The sequence below is a fragment of the Lynx rufus genome, unplaced genomic scaffold (genome assembly GCF_022079265.1).
Source record: "Lynx rufus isolate CCGP_SWC_20201006 ecotype Redwood Valley unplaced genomic scaffold, mLynRuf1.p SCAF_12, whole genome shotgun sequence".
Classification (NCBI taxonomy): Eukaryota; Metazoa; Chordata; class Mammalia; order Carnivora; family Felidae; genus Lynx; species Lynx rufus.
The window spans coordinates 19,099,786-19,112,998 of NW_025814826.1; the positions used below are offsets into that span (position 1 = coordinate 19,099,786).

General features: G+C 39.0%; 1 protein-coding gene across 4 annotated transcripts in view; it reads left to right on the forward strand.

Annotated features, from left to right (window-relative positions):
• Positions 1-13,213, forward strand: part of SGK3 (serum/glucocorticoid regulated kinase family member 3) — a 145,885-nt gene that overhangs the window by 50,257 nt on the left and 82,415 nt on the right. The window contains exon 1 of one of the 4 annotated variants that reach the window (XM_047073997.1): positions 6,468-6,546. The exons of the other annotated variants lie outside the window; for them this stretch is intronic. The gene's annotated coding sequence lies outside the window, so the exon portion shown is untranslated. Of the gene's footprint in view, positions 1-6,467; positions 6,547-13,213 lie in introns of those variants that run through there. 4 annotated transcript variants of the gene reach the window in all.

A 13,213-nucleotide genomic window follows, 5' to 3' on the forward strand; every position in this document is an offset into this window, starting at 1 on the left:
CTGACAGTGTGGAGACTGCTTCGGATTTTCTCTCACTCTGTCTCCTCTCTCTCTCTTTCCCCCTCTCAAAAATAAGTAAATAAACTTAAAAAAAAAAGGAGTAGTACTCTTACAAAAAGATACCCTCTATCAGATAAGGACACAGAAGGTGCTAGCCATAGACCATGAAGAGGGCCCTTATTCAACCATGCTGGCACCCTGATCTCAGACTTTCAGTCTCCAGAGCCCATGAGAATTAAATTTCAGTCATTTATAAGCTATACAGTCTGTGATGTTTTGTTACAGCAATCCAAATTGACTAAGCCAGTATCCTGGCCGATTTTCTCTCTACTTGTGCTATTATCATGAAGATTTTTTAAAAATCCCCCCCAAAAAGGATATGCCTATTTTTCCTTGAAGTTGTCTCAGTTTTTTTATCATTTATTTTGAAGCTCTGTTATTAGGTGCCTAAAATATTTAGGACTTTTGTGTCCTCAATTGGCCCCTTTATAATTATGAAATGATCTTCTCTTTCCCTGGTAATATTATTTGCTCTGAAATCTATTTTATGTGATATTATTTTAGCTGCTCCAGCTTTCTTTTGACTAGTGTTAGCATGGTGTATCTTTTTCATCCTTTTACTTTTAACTTTGTGTCTTCATATTTTTGAAGTATAGTTTTTTTGTAGGTGAAATATAGTTGGGTCTTATTTTATTCAGCCAGTAAGACAAATTTTAATTGGGTTGTTTTGACTATTGCATTTAATGTTATTATTGATATGAGTTAAGTTTATGTCTGTCTTCTTGTTGTTTGTTTTCTATTTGTCTTATCTGTTCTTTGTGTCCTTTTTCCTATTATTCTACCTTATTTTGGATTGAGCATTATGCTTCCATTTTTTCCTCCTTTGTTGACTTTTTAGTTGTAACTCCTTTTCTCCCTTTGTTTTATGGCTATTTTAGGGTTTAAGTATATATCTTTAATTTATCACAGTCTATCTCCAAATGAATTATGCCATATCACTTATAGGATGCTTACAGTTAATTATAGAATACACTTTTCAATAATATACTTCCATGTCTCTCCTCACAACCGTTATGCTATTGTTGTCATACATTTTACTTACATATAGGCCACAAAACCCACAATAAATGATTACTATTGTTGTTTAAACATTTGTTATCTTTTAAAAAGATTCAAATTATAAAAAAAACCCAACACCTCTATTGTTATTATTTCTAGTGTTCTTCATTCCTAGTGTACATCTATATTTCCAGAAATATGGAGTCATTTTCTGCCTATCATATGGACTTCCTTTAACATTTCTTGTAGTACAAGTCTTCTGGTTATGGTCTTTTAGCTTCTGTGCATCTGAAAAAAATATATTATCTTGAGTTTTGAAAGATATTATTTGCTGGGTATAGAATTCTAGGTTTTTAGCTTTTTGTTCTGTACTTCAAAGATGTTGGTCCGCTGTCTTTTTCTTGCACGATTTCTGAGAAGAAATTTGTCATCTCTTATTTCTCCATATATAGCATGTGTTTCCCCCACTGGCTGCTGTTAAGATTTTGCTTATCACTGGTTTTTAGTAATTGTATTATGAAATATCTTGGTGTAGTTTTCTTCATGTTTCTGGTGTTTAGGTTCATTGAGCTTGTCAGATCTGTGGGTTTATAATTTTCATCAAATTTTTAAAATACCATATTTCTTCAACTGTCTTTTCTGATACCCTTCCCCAAACCCTTCTTTCTCCTCTCCAACTACAAGTATATTAGGCTGCTTAAAGGTTTGCCATAGCTTATTGATTCTCTTTTCTTTTTTATTTAAAAACTTTTTTTTATTTTTAGAGAGAAAAACATTTTTTTTATTTTGAGAGAGAGTGTGCATGAGCACGTGCAAGCTGGGGACTGGGGCAAAGGGAAAGGGAGAGAGAATACCAAGCAGGCTCAATGCTCAGCATGGAGCCTGACACAGAGCTCGGTTCCATGACCTTGGGATCATGACCTGAGCCCAAGTCAAGAGTCAGACACTCAACCAATTGAGCCACCTAGGCACCCCCTTTTCTTTTTAAATCCTTTTTCTCTATATAATTCATCTTGGAAATTTCATATTGTGTGTCTTCAAGTTCACTAATGCTTTCTTCTACAATGTCTATTCTTCTGTTAATCCCATCTAGTGTATTTTTCACCTTAGAGACTGCTTGCTTTTTTTTAATTTTTAATGTTTTATTTTTAAAGGGGAGAGAGACAGGGTGTGAGTGGGAGAGGGGCAGAGAGAGAGAGGAAGACACAGAATCCAAAGCAGACTCCAGGCTCTGAGCTGTCAGCACAGTGCCTGACGCGGGCCTCAAACTCACAAGCTGTGAAATCATGACATGAGCCGAAGTCAGATGCTGAACCGACAGAGCCACCCAGGTGCCCCTAGAGATTGTTATTTTCATCTCTAAAAGTCAGATGTAGAAAATTTTTATAACTTCCTTGTCTCTACTTAATTTTTTCAGTATATTACCATAAAATAACTGTTTTAATGTTCTTGTCTGCTAATTCTAACATCTGTGTCAGTGATTGGTTAGTTTTAGTGATGGATTTTTCTCTTAGTTGTGGGTCATATTTTTGTTTCTTGACATGCCTTGTAATATCTGATTTAATGGCAGATGTTGTGAATTTCAATTTATTGGGTGCTGAATATTTTTGTATTTCTATAAACATCTGAATTTTTATTTGAGATGCAGTTAAATTACTTTAAAATAGTTAGATCCTTTTGGATATTTTATTTTTTGGCAGCACCAAAGCAGCATTTAATCTAGGGCTAATTACTCTCCAGTACTAAGGCAATGCTTCCAAGTACTCTACCTCATTGAATTGGGAGGTTTCTAGTTGGCCTGATATGAATAGCCACTATTCCTGGCCCTCTGCAAATGCCCAGTACTTTTCCTTCTAATGCTGAGACGGTTTGTTCTTTTCTTGACCTTGGGTGCAGGTATGCACTGATCAGCACTATTGAATTATCAAGGAAGACCCTCCGCAGATCTCTGGGATTCTCTATGTTGTTATCTTATCTCCCATATCTGAGTTGTGAACTCTAGCTGTCTTGTTTTTCTTGGACTTAGAGCTCCTGCAGTTCCTCTTTTATTGCCATGGCCTGTAAGTCCTCTGAAGATAATAAGCTGGGGCAAATCTTGTTCATTTTCCATCTCTGAGGCATCATTCTCCTTCATTGCCTAATATCCAGTATCTTGAAAACTGTTGTTTTATATATTTTGTCTAGCTCCTTTTTGTTGTTGTTGTTGCTGGTGGTGGTGGTCAGGTGGGAGAGTAAATATGGTCCTTGTTACCATATCTTGGCTGGATTCAGAAGTTCCCCAAGGCTCTAATCTTCATAGTCACTTCACATTTTGAGAAGAGGAAGAGAAACATTCCGAGAGTCTATAACCAGTTGCCTGTGGTACAACCAGTCTGTAAAATGAAGTGTGACTGTTGTTTAATCTGCCTACTTAATACTTATTAAACACCCAAAATATTATAAAGGTTTGTTGTGAATAGTGATTTATGATTGTTTGGGCCAGACTTCAGAGCTCTGGGGCTTCCTTTAAACATGCCAGTGACATTTTTAAAACACAGGGGCCATTGATAGATTGCAAATCAGTTTTCACTCTTACTGGGTAGTCATTCTGAAAACTTGGTTCTGCTTCTACTTTTGTCATCTGGGTAAGGTTGCAATTAAGGCAAATTTACTCTCTAAAGATATTAGTACTATGTAGGACCCCCTAAAATAGGCAATTTACTGTGATTTCAGGGTTTATTTCTGGGACACAAAATACCTTTCTAGTCCAACTCCAAGCAGTGCAGTGTGATTCTTGTTTATCTTATTCTTAAAAATTTATTTGAAGGGGAAGCTCCTGCAATCATATTTGCATGGAAAGAAAAGATCAGCATTTTAATTAAAGCAAAGGAAAGAGAGGACTTAAGAAAGCTGAAAATATTCATAGACTAATGAATATATTTTTAAGCACTTACTATGGGTATAGCATTTTTTTCGGCAATGCGGTGACAAAAGAATGTGTTAGCTACTTTTCATCTTTATGTACCTCTGTGAATGTCATAGATTTAGTCTTAAAAACAAGTCTTATTTAATAGTAATTTATCCCCCCACTTTTTAAAAGTAATCTCTATGCCCAAAGTGAGACTTGGAAATCTTGAACTCAAGACCCCAACTAAGATCAAGAGTCACATGCTCTACTGACAGCCAGGCAAGTGCCCCTGTTCCCCCCACCCCCCCTTTTTTTTTAAGTTTATTTATTTATTTTGAGAGAGAGGGAGAGAATCCAACGCAGGCTCTTCATTGTCAGAGCAGAGCCTGATGGGGGGCTCAAACTTGCAAACTGTGAGATCAGGAGCTGAGCTGAAGTTGAATGCTTAACCAACTGAGCCACCCAGGTGCCCCTGTTTTCCCCTTTTTAAAATCAGTCACATGTAACTGCCCATCAAAGCTTTGGTTAACATGAAGTAATTGGTGTTATTTCAGTGTCATATAATTTCAGATAAAAACAGAGAATCTTGGGATGCTTGGCTGGCTCAGTCAAGGGAGCATGTGACTCTTGATCTCAGGATTGTGAGTTTGAGCCCCAGATTGGGTGTAGAGATTACTTAAAACCTTAAAAAAAATTATGTAAAAAACAGAATCTTGCTGGTATAGGTAACTTGAATAGCCTATATAATTTCTTTCAGGTTTTTTGAGATACTGAAAATAGCTTTTTCTTCTTTAATTTACTGGGACCTAGGGTGATCCAGTAAGTAGCTTACAGTTTAGTTTTGGAGATAAATATTATAAATAACAGAAAAAACAAGGTAGGACTGTTAAGTGCCACATTTGAGCGGCATAGATCCTAAGTGTTATAGGATTTTATTGTATAGAAAGGTACCTGAGCTGAGCTATCACAATCTGGACAGGTAGCTAGGACTGAGAAGTATTCTGAGGTGGGAGGCAGTGGATATAAATGTTCAGTGGCCAGAATGTTGGCTGTATGTTGTGGATATTGTACAGTGAGAGACTCTTCTATCAGAGAGTAGTTGGAGATGAGGTAGGAAAAATAGGTGAGGGTCAGATCTAAGATCTTGAGTTCTTTGAATTTGTACTTTATACAGAGATGGCAGTGAAAATGAGAAGGGTCATTGAAGAGACTCTGTAATGGAGAAAGCCAAGGACCTGGTGACCAAATGTGAGGATTGAGAGGGAAGAGTAGAGGTTTTGAGCTAAGAGTTATTATTATTACAAATAGAAAAGTCAGAAGAGAGAGCTTAAATGAAGTGATGCCAAAGATCCCTGGGGCTTTTTCTAAAAATTCCCAATTTCTCTGTGTGGCTCCTGACTGGATAGCACTTTCCCTATGGTCCTTTGCCCTCAATTGTTGAGCCTGGCAGGATGAAATCAAGTTTGGAAGGGCATTTCCAGGTCATGAAGTCACCTGGCGTAAGTTTTCATTTTACAGATAAGCAAATCAAAGGCTTCAGATATTGTGACTTCCCTTAAGACCACACAGCTAGGCTGGTTTCTTGCTACTGTTTTCTGAAATTCCTTCAGCAAATACTGTTGGTGAAGTGAGCCTTGTGTTTCCCCACCATAATTCAATTAGTGTTTGACATGATTCGCAAATAGTTTTTCACCTTCAAAAATCAAATATATTAATAGTTAAAGTATCTCCTTCTTAGTGGTCTGATTTTTTTCCTTTATCCATACATGTAGTAGCAAACTTCGTAGCAGTATACTATGGGCATTAATGCCAAACTTGTTTTGAGGGTAATGAGTCTGCTCTCATGAAAAGTGCCTGAGCTGTTTGAGAAGGAATGATTAACATTAATTTAAGTCTGGAGCTATTCTTACTGAGAGTCCTTTCTAGAATTTTTTAAATGAACGAGATGTGGACGGAGATCAGTAAAGGATTTGCTTCCTTTCTTTGCTTCTCTAAACGCTATTCCTTATTCATGCATGGAACCCTAAATTCGCGTGTGACTCCTAACCTGCAGGAGAATGAGATTAGCTCATTAGCTAATGGAGCTGAAAAAGTGAACTCTTCTGCTTTAAGATGTCTCACCCAGTACTACACCTCAGCTGGAACCTGGGGAGAGCGCCTTCTCTTTCGCCTCCCAAGCCTCTTTCCTTATCTTAGCCCTTGGCTCTCTCCCTTCCCCCTTCGCCCTTCCCTCCGCCTGCATCGCGCACTTCCTTGCTTGGGGTCATGCACCCCAGGCTCCCCCTCCTTTATTTATTTAGGGCCGCGAGGCTGCATCCAGCTTGCAGCTGCGCTGCGGTCCACCGCCTCCTAAAGCCCGGGGCGGAGCTGAGTGAGCATTAGCCCCGCCCTCAGTTGTGGGCGGGGCCGGCGGCCGAGAAGGTTCCGTTTATTTGTGTGGGCGGGGCCTCCTGCGGGGGGCGGAACTAGGAGGTCGGGCCAAGGCGGGGAGGGTGGCTGGCCCAGCTGGGGGCGAGAGGCGCGGCGCCGAGGCTCGTTGATTGTGGCGCAGCTGTGGTGGCGTTTCCCACTCGCTATGCGTCGGGCGAGGATCTCCGAAGGTAAGTATGGGGAAGGGTCTGGGCGTAGCGAGAGCCAGGTGGAGGTACCCCCGCGGACGCGTTTGAGCCAGGTGTTGTTTGGTACCGCCCCTGTGCTACTTCCGTGCGTAGTAGGAGCGCGTGGTACGAGTGGGCGGCCTCCTGGCGTGAACCCCCAGAGGGAGAGGCGCAGGTCTGTCTCTAGTTTTGCAGCACTTGTTCGCGGCATTAGCTCCAGGACAGAAAGCATTTGCGTTGCTCTGCACACCTCCTCCCCAAATCTCGAGAGACCTCAGGTACTGAGGTTTTTGTGTTCTTTAAAATGCGTTTCTAGTTCGTGGTTCACGACTGGAGGAGAAGGTCGACAGTGAACTTGTAGTGTAGCTTTATTTTGACTTCATGTTAGTCAGTTTGCAAGAACTGTAAGAGTGCGACTGGTAATGGGACTGTTATTTAAACAAGAGCTCCAGGGTTTACATAGGCAGCGTATTGTGGAGATTATTGTGGAGTATTTGAAGCTAGAATGCCTGAGTTTGAATCTACCTGTTAATTGTGAAAAGTTGGGCAGGTTGCCTAATTCCTCTATGACTTTGTTTCTGCATACATAAAATGAGGATAATGATAGTTCCGTCCTTATAGGATTGTTAAGAGATTAAATCAGTTAATACTTAGTTCCACCTGGCGCATAGCCCACACTAACGTTGGCTGTTTTCTTTATTATGCATTCAGATGGGCTTTAATCTAACAAAGCCGTCAACACCGGAAAACCTTTCCGCAGAGTTGTTGATAGAAATGCTTGCAGATTCCTTTGGAATTTCAAAGGCTGAATCCCACCATAAGGTCTCATTATTTTTCTCATTTACCAGAGATGTGATCATCCACCTGGTTTCAAATCTAATCCACTCTTAAATGATAAAGAAGCCTTAAGAGTCTTGAAAGCTGTTCTTAAACGGGATGAGAAAAGGCAGCACTTGCAGAGTGTAGCCTCATTTTAAACACCAAGCTCTGGCAGGTTTGTTTAAAAGAAGGTCGTATCCCTTTTACACAGAACTGACAAGTTGTGTTACTTGGGACGGGTGCTTATTTGTACCATTATTGGAAAAGGAGGTAAACCAGAGTACCCAAATATATAAATAAACTAAACATCATAGGTACCATAACTAGCCACCTAGAATCTCAGATCGAAAGGAATGTGAAAAATCACAACAGCTGCCCTTTACAGATAAAGATGAGGCCCCAGGACCCAGAATCAATAAAAGGCATAGCTTAGACTAGAATTCAGCTCTTTTGAACAATAAATTATAAAATCAAAGAATGATACTACTTCTGGTTTCGATAATTATACTATTTTTATTTTTGACAGTTTTATGGTGCTGTGAATGGTTTTCCTCTCTGTAGCATCCTCCTTGGTAGCTTAATTGCATGATTCATAATCATTCTTTAGCACCTTTGATTTAAATCTCAAGTCTCAAAGTTGCTACATCAATGATTGCTTTGAGAACAAGATGATTGTCTTCCTAAGCTTTGTATAAACATGTTCTAACAGTGCTTTGGTTTTGTTGTTTTAAAATGTAGTCTTTTTCTCCCATGTAGGGAACATAAACAGCCAGTATAAACAAATTGACCTACTAGGCAGTTTGTTATCACTGTGTTACTGGTGAAGTTTTCTTGATTGGGTAGGATAGAGTCAGGAAGTGGAACACTGAATGCTAGCCCAAGAAAATAGGACTGGGTCACCAAAGAGATATACTGCAATTGGCTGACTTCAAAAGCATAATAGGGTGACTGTTTGAAGATACTGGTGTTTACTTGCTGACTCCTCTCAGGCTTCTTGCGTAGTTCACTCCCTTACCTCTAGGTATTTGTTTAGATGTCACACTCTCAGTAAGACCCTCCTAATTAAAATTCCATACAACCCCGTTCTTCCTGTAATATATATTTATCTCTTTATTTACTTGTTCATTATCTCTTGTCTGCCATTAGAGGGTAAGTTCCATGAGGGCTGGGGTACTTGCCAGTTGCATTCACTGCTGTGTCTTAGGTCCCTGGAAACAGTGCCTGGCACCAGAAGGTGTTAGAGGTGTGCATCTGATGCAGACATTTTCAGCTAAGGCTAGTAATTACTTAAGCCAATTCACTGTCATTTTGCCCTGCTCTCCCCTCCACCCAATTCTAGATATTTCTAGGAAATAACCTAGGAATAAAACCTTGTTACCTAGGAATAAAACCTTGAGGCAGTGTTAATGCCTCCTTCTACCTGGCATTCCACATGCAAATAGCAATTGACTAATTTGTCCTGTCAATTTTTTGCAAACTTGCCATTCTTATTGTTGCCAAACCCCTCTTTCTTCAAGCCCTCCTCTATTTCATTCCATTTTCTACACCTATAGCCTTTCAGGTTCCCTTTTCAAATACCTTTACATCTTCATCTAGAGAATTAAATCCAGAGTGAGAAGCCTGGCATTCAGAGTTCTCTTTGTGATCTCAAATGCACTTTTCTAGCCTCTGTCTCCTATATGTAAGAAAAGTGATTTCTAATTTATGCTTGTAAATGTGAAAATAAAATAAGGCTTTAATGATAATGCTCTCTAAAAGCACAAAGTGAATGTTGCTTCTTGACTGTTTCTCTTTCTGTTTTTATGGAGTGAGTCTTTCCCTGCAAGGAGGCAGGAATTCAGACAAATGGGACGAATAGCTATTCCCTATTTGTTCTGAGGACTTTGGCTGCCCTTTCTTTTTTTTTTTCTTTTCTTTTTTTTTTATATATATATATGAAATTTATTGAACAAATTGGTTTCCATACAACACCCAGTGCTCATCCCAAAAGGTGCCCTCCTCGATACCCATCACCCACCCTCCCCTCCCTCCCACCCCCCATCAACCCTCAGTTTGTTCTCAGTTTTTAACAGTCTCTTATGCTTTGGCTCTCTCCCACTCTAACCTCTTTTTTTTTTTTTTCCCTTCCTCTCCCCCATGGGTTTCTGTTAAGTTTCTCAAGATCCACATAAGAGTGAAACCATATGGTATCTGTCTTTCTCTGTATGGCTTATTTCACTTAGCATTACACTCTCCAGTTCCATCCACATTGCTACAAAAGGCCATATTTCATTTTTTCTCATTGCCACGTAGTATTCCATTGTGTATATATACCACAATTTCTTTATCCATTCATCAGTTGATGGACATTTAGGCTCTTTCCATAATTTGGCTATTGTTGAGAGTGCTGCTATGAACATTGGGGTACAAGTGCCCCTATGCATCAGTACTCCTGTATCCCTTGGGTAAATTCCTAGCAGTGCTATTGCTGGGTCATAGGGTAGGTCTATTTTTAATTTTCTGAGGAACCTCCACACTGCTTTCCAGAGTGGCTGCACCAATTTGCATTCCCACCAACAGTGCAAGAGGGTTCCCGTTTCTCCACATCCTCTCCAGCATCTATAGTCTCCTGATTTGTTCATTTTGGCCACTCTGACTGGCGTGAGGTGATACCTGAGTGTGGTTTTGATTTGTATTTCCCTGATAAGGAGCGACGCTGAACATCTTTTCATGTGCCGGTTGGCCATCTGGATGTCTTCTTTAGAGAAGTGTCTATTCATGTTTTCTGCCCATTTCTTCACTGGGTTATTTGTTTTTCGGGTGTGGAGTTTGGTGAGCTCTTACAGATTTTGGATACTAGCCCTTTGACTGATATGTCATTTGCAAATATCTTTTCCCATTCCGTTGGTTGCCTTTTAGTTTTGTTGGTTGTTTCCTTTGCTGTGCAGAAGCTTTTTATCTTCATAAGGTCCCAGTAATTCACTTTTGCTTTTAATTCCCTTGCCTTTGGGGATGTGTCGAGTAAGAGATTGCTACGGCTGAGGTCAGAGAGGTCTTTTCCTGCTTTCTCCTCTAGTGTTTTGATGGTTTCCTGTCTCACATTTAGGTCCTTTATCCATTTTGAGTTTATTTTTGTAAATGGTGTGAGAAAGTGGTCTAGTTTCAACCTTCTGCATGTTGCTGTCCAGTTCTCCCAGCACCATTTGTTAAAGAGGCTGTCTTTTTTCCATTGGATGTTCTTTCCTGCTTTGTCAAAGATGAGTTGGCCATACGTTTGTGGGTCTAGTTCTGGGGTTTCTATTCTATTCCATTGGTCTGTGTGTCTGTTTTTGTGCCAATACCATGCTGTCTTGATGATTACAGTTTTGTAGTAGAGGCTAAAGTCTGGGATTGTGATGCCTCCTGCTTTGGCTGCCCTTTCTGCTTTGAGTGCCCAGCCTTCAGGTTCTTCCTTCACCACCACCCCAGAAACCTAGATGAGTTCAGTTGGAAGTGGTTTTATTCTTCCTCTGAATTCTGGAAGCTTTTATACATTTTTTTAAGTTTATTTAATTTTAGAGAGAGTGCACGCACGCGTGCGCTCAAGTGGGGAGGAGCAGAGAGACAGAGAAAGAGAATCCTAAGTAGGCCCCGTGCCGTGAGGACAGAGCCTGATGCTGGTCTATCTCATGAAGCAGGAGATAATGACCTGAGCCGAAAACAAGAATTGATGCTTAACTGACTGAGCCACCCAAGTGCCCCTAGAATCTTCTCATACTTTGAGAGAATTTATCACAGTCTACTTTGAATTGTAATTCTTTGGGCATTTATCTTTTTCTTTTTTGCTACATACAAGCTCCTGGAGGACAAGAATCATACACACACAAATTCTAGTTCCTTTTTTAAAGAAAAAATAAGACACTCGCTTCTTTGTTTCTTTAAATAAAGATGAACTTAAAGTTCTATTTTATAGGTCTTTAAATCATTAAATATTGAGCTTCAGTCACTTCTACAGTATGAGTAACTAAGAAAGAAGGCAGGGTGAAATTTAGTACTACATAAAAAGATCCAAATGAAGATAATATCTGGATTCATAAGGGAAGAGCTGTAGGGAGAACAGCATATCCAACACCCACATAGCTGGACAGGCAGAAGTTTAAAAAGATACACAAACTCACTCAGGAAACCATTAGGACAAGACACACTTTATGGAGCAACATCAGCTTTGGATTTTTCTTGTGGGGAATTACTTCTAAGCTTTATTTTGTTTTTGCATCTCTGTGCACAAATACTACTTTCTCCCTGCTTTGTTTTCTGTGCTGGATAAGACTGAACATTTGCTCTTCCTCTTTCTGGTCTGAAAGTAGTTACCTTCTTTCCTTTCATTGTTTAAACTAATAAAATGTTCATACTTTTTTCTTATTTTCCTGGTATGTGGAGATGACACATGTCAGAAGCTTTTTGTTCTTCAGAGAAAGGTGATAGATATGTAACTTGAATTTATCTACTGTTAGAAGCTTTTGGTTTTATTTGATATCAGCATGTGGTTTAGTATATTTTGTTTCATTTCATTACAGACATATCCTTGCACATACTCCAGTTGCGTGAATGCTTTTATTTTACTTGTGACTTTTTCTCCTAAATTAAAACTTGTCTCTCTAAAGTCTACAGACATTTCTGAAATTTAATTTTTTCTCTTATTGCCTCTCAAACCTCAACTGGAGTTTACCCATTGTAGGGCATGCATTAGCCTAACTTACTTTTTTTGTTGATTTTGAGTACTTTTAGGTGTCAGCTAAATTTATTTTACCACTCCTAGGATGAAGCTGTGGTTTCTGTTGGTAGGAAAGAGTTGGTAGGGAAAATATATATATAAGTCACAATTTTTTAAATGTTAGAACTTTAAGGTAAAATGTTGCTTATATTTTTACTAATAAATAGCTAATATAAGGTCAGGATTTAAAGCTAATGTGCGACAATTTATTGTTTAAGTGGTACTGTGATTTAAATATCTTTTAATTTTGATTCTAAGTTTTGTCCTTTGGGAAATTTCTTATGTGCTAACCAGTAAAGTTTTACTGTCAGAAAAAGAATCTTGAAACCAAATATTTGCTTTGGAGTAAGGTTTCCTTTATCACACTGTATAAGCATCTGTGTTTATCCTGAGTTTTCCTTATTTTTAAAAAGCCTGGTTAAGGGTGCTTATCAGATAGGACCTTTCATACAAATAGTAAAAGTTGTGGCAGGGCCTAATTACATATCTCTAGCACATGGTTAACACATTGTGTCTGTTAAATAAATAAATCTGTGCTTTTCAGGAGGATTTTGTTAAGATACTGTAGCATATTAGTATATTTAATAATGGAATTGATCTAAGGATGCCTGGGTAGCTCAGTTGGTTAAGCATCCAGTTCTTGATTTCACCTCAGGTCATGATCTCAGTTTGTGGGTTCAGGCCCCACATTGGGCTCAGTGCTGATGGTGTGGAACCTGCTTGGGATTCTCTCTCTCTCTCCCTCTCTGTCTGCTTGCTCTCTCTCAAAATACACCTAAAAATTTTTTTAAAAAAAATGGAATTGATCTAGTAAAGAGGGAGAAATTGATGATTCAGGAGACTGATTTAGGAATGATGATCTGTTGGTTACTTTGAAGATCTCGCACACTTTAGCATGTTGGAATTTTTACAAACTCCCTCCACCTGTTTGTTGAAAGAATAAATTAAATGTGTATCAATAAGTGTGTAGCAGTACATAAGTCACAATATCTACACTCTGGTCATAGAGATTCTCAATAAATAACATGCAGTCTTAGATGATTATAAATGCTAAAATGGAAAGAACCAGGATGGTGACAAGATTGCTTTGGGAAAGGAGCACTGTAGTTAGGGTGGTCT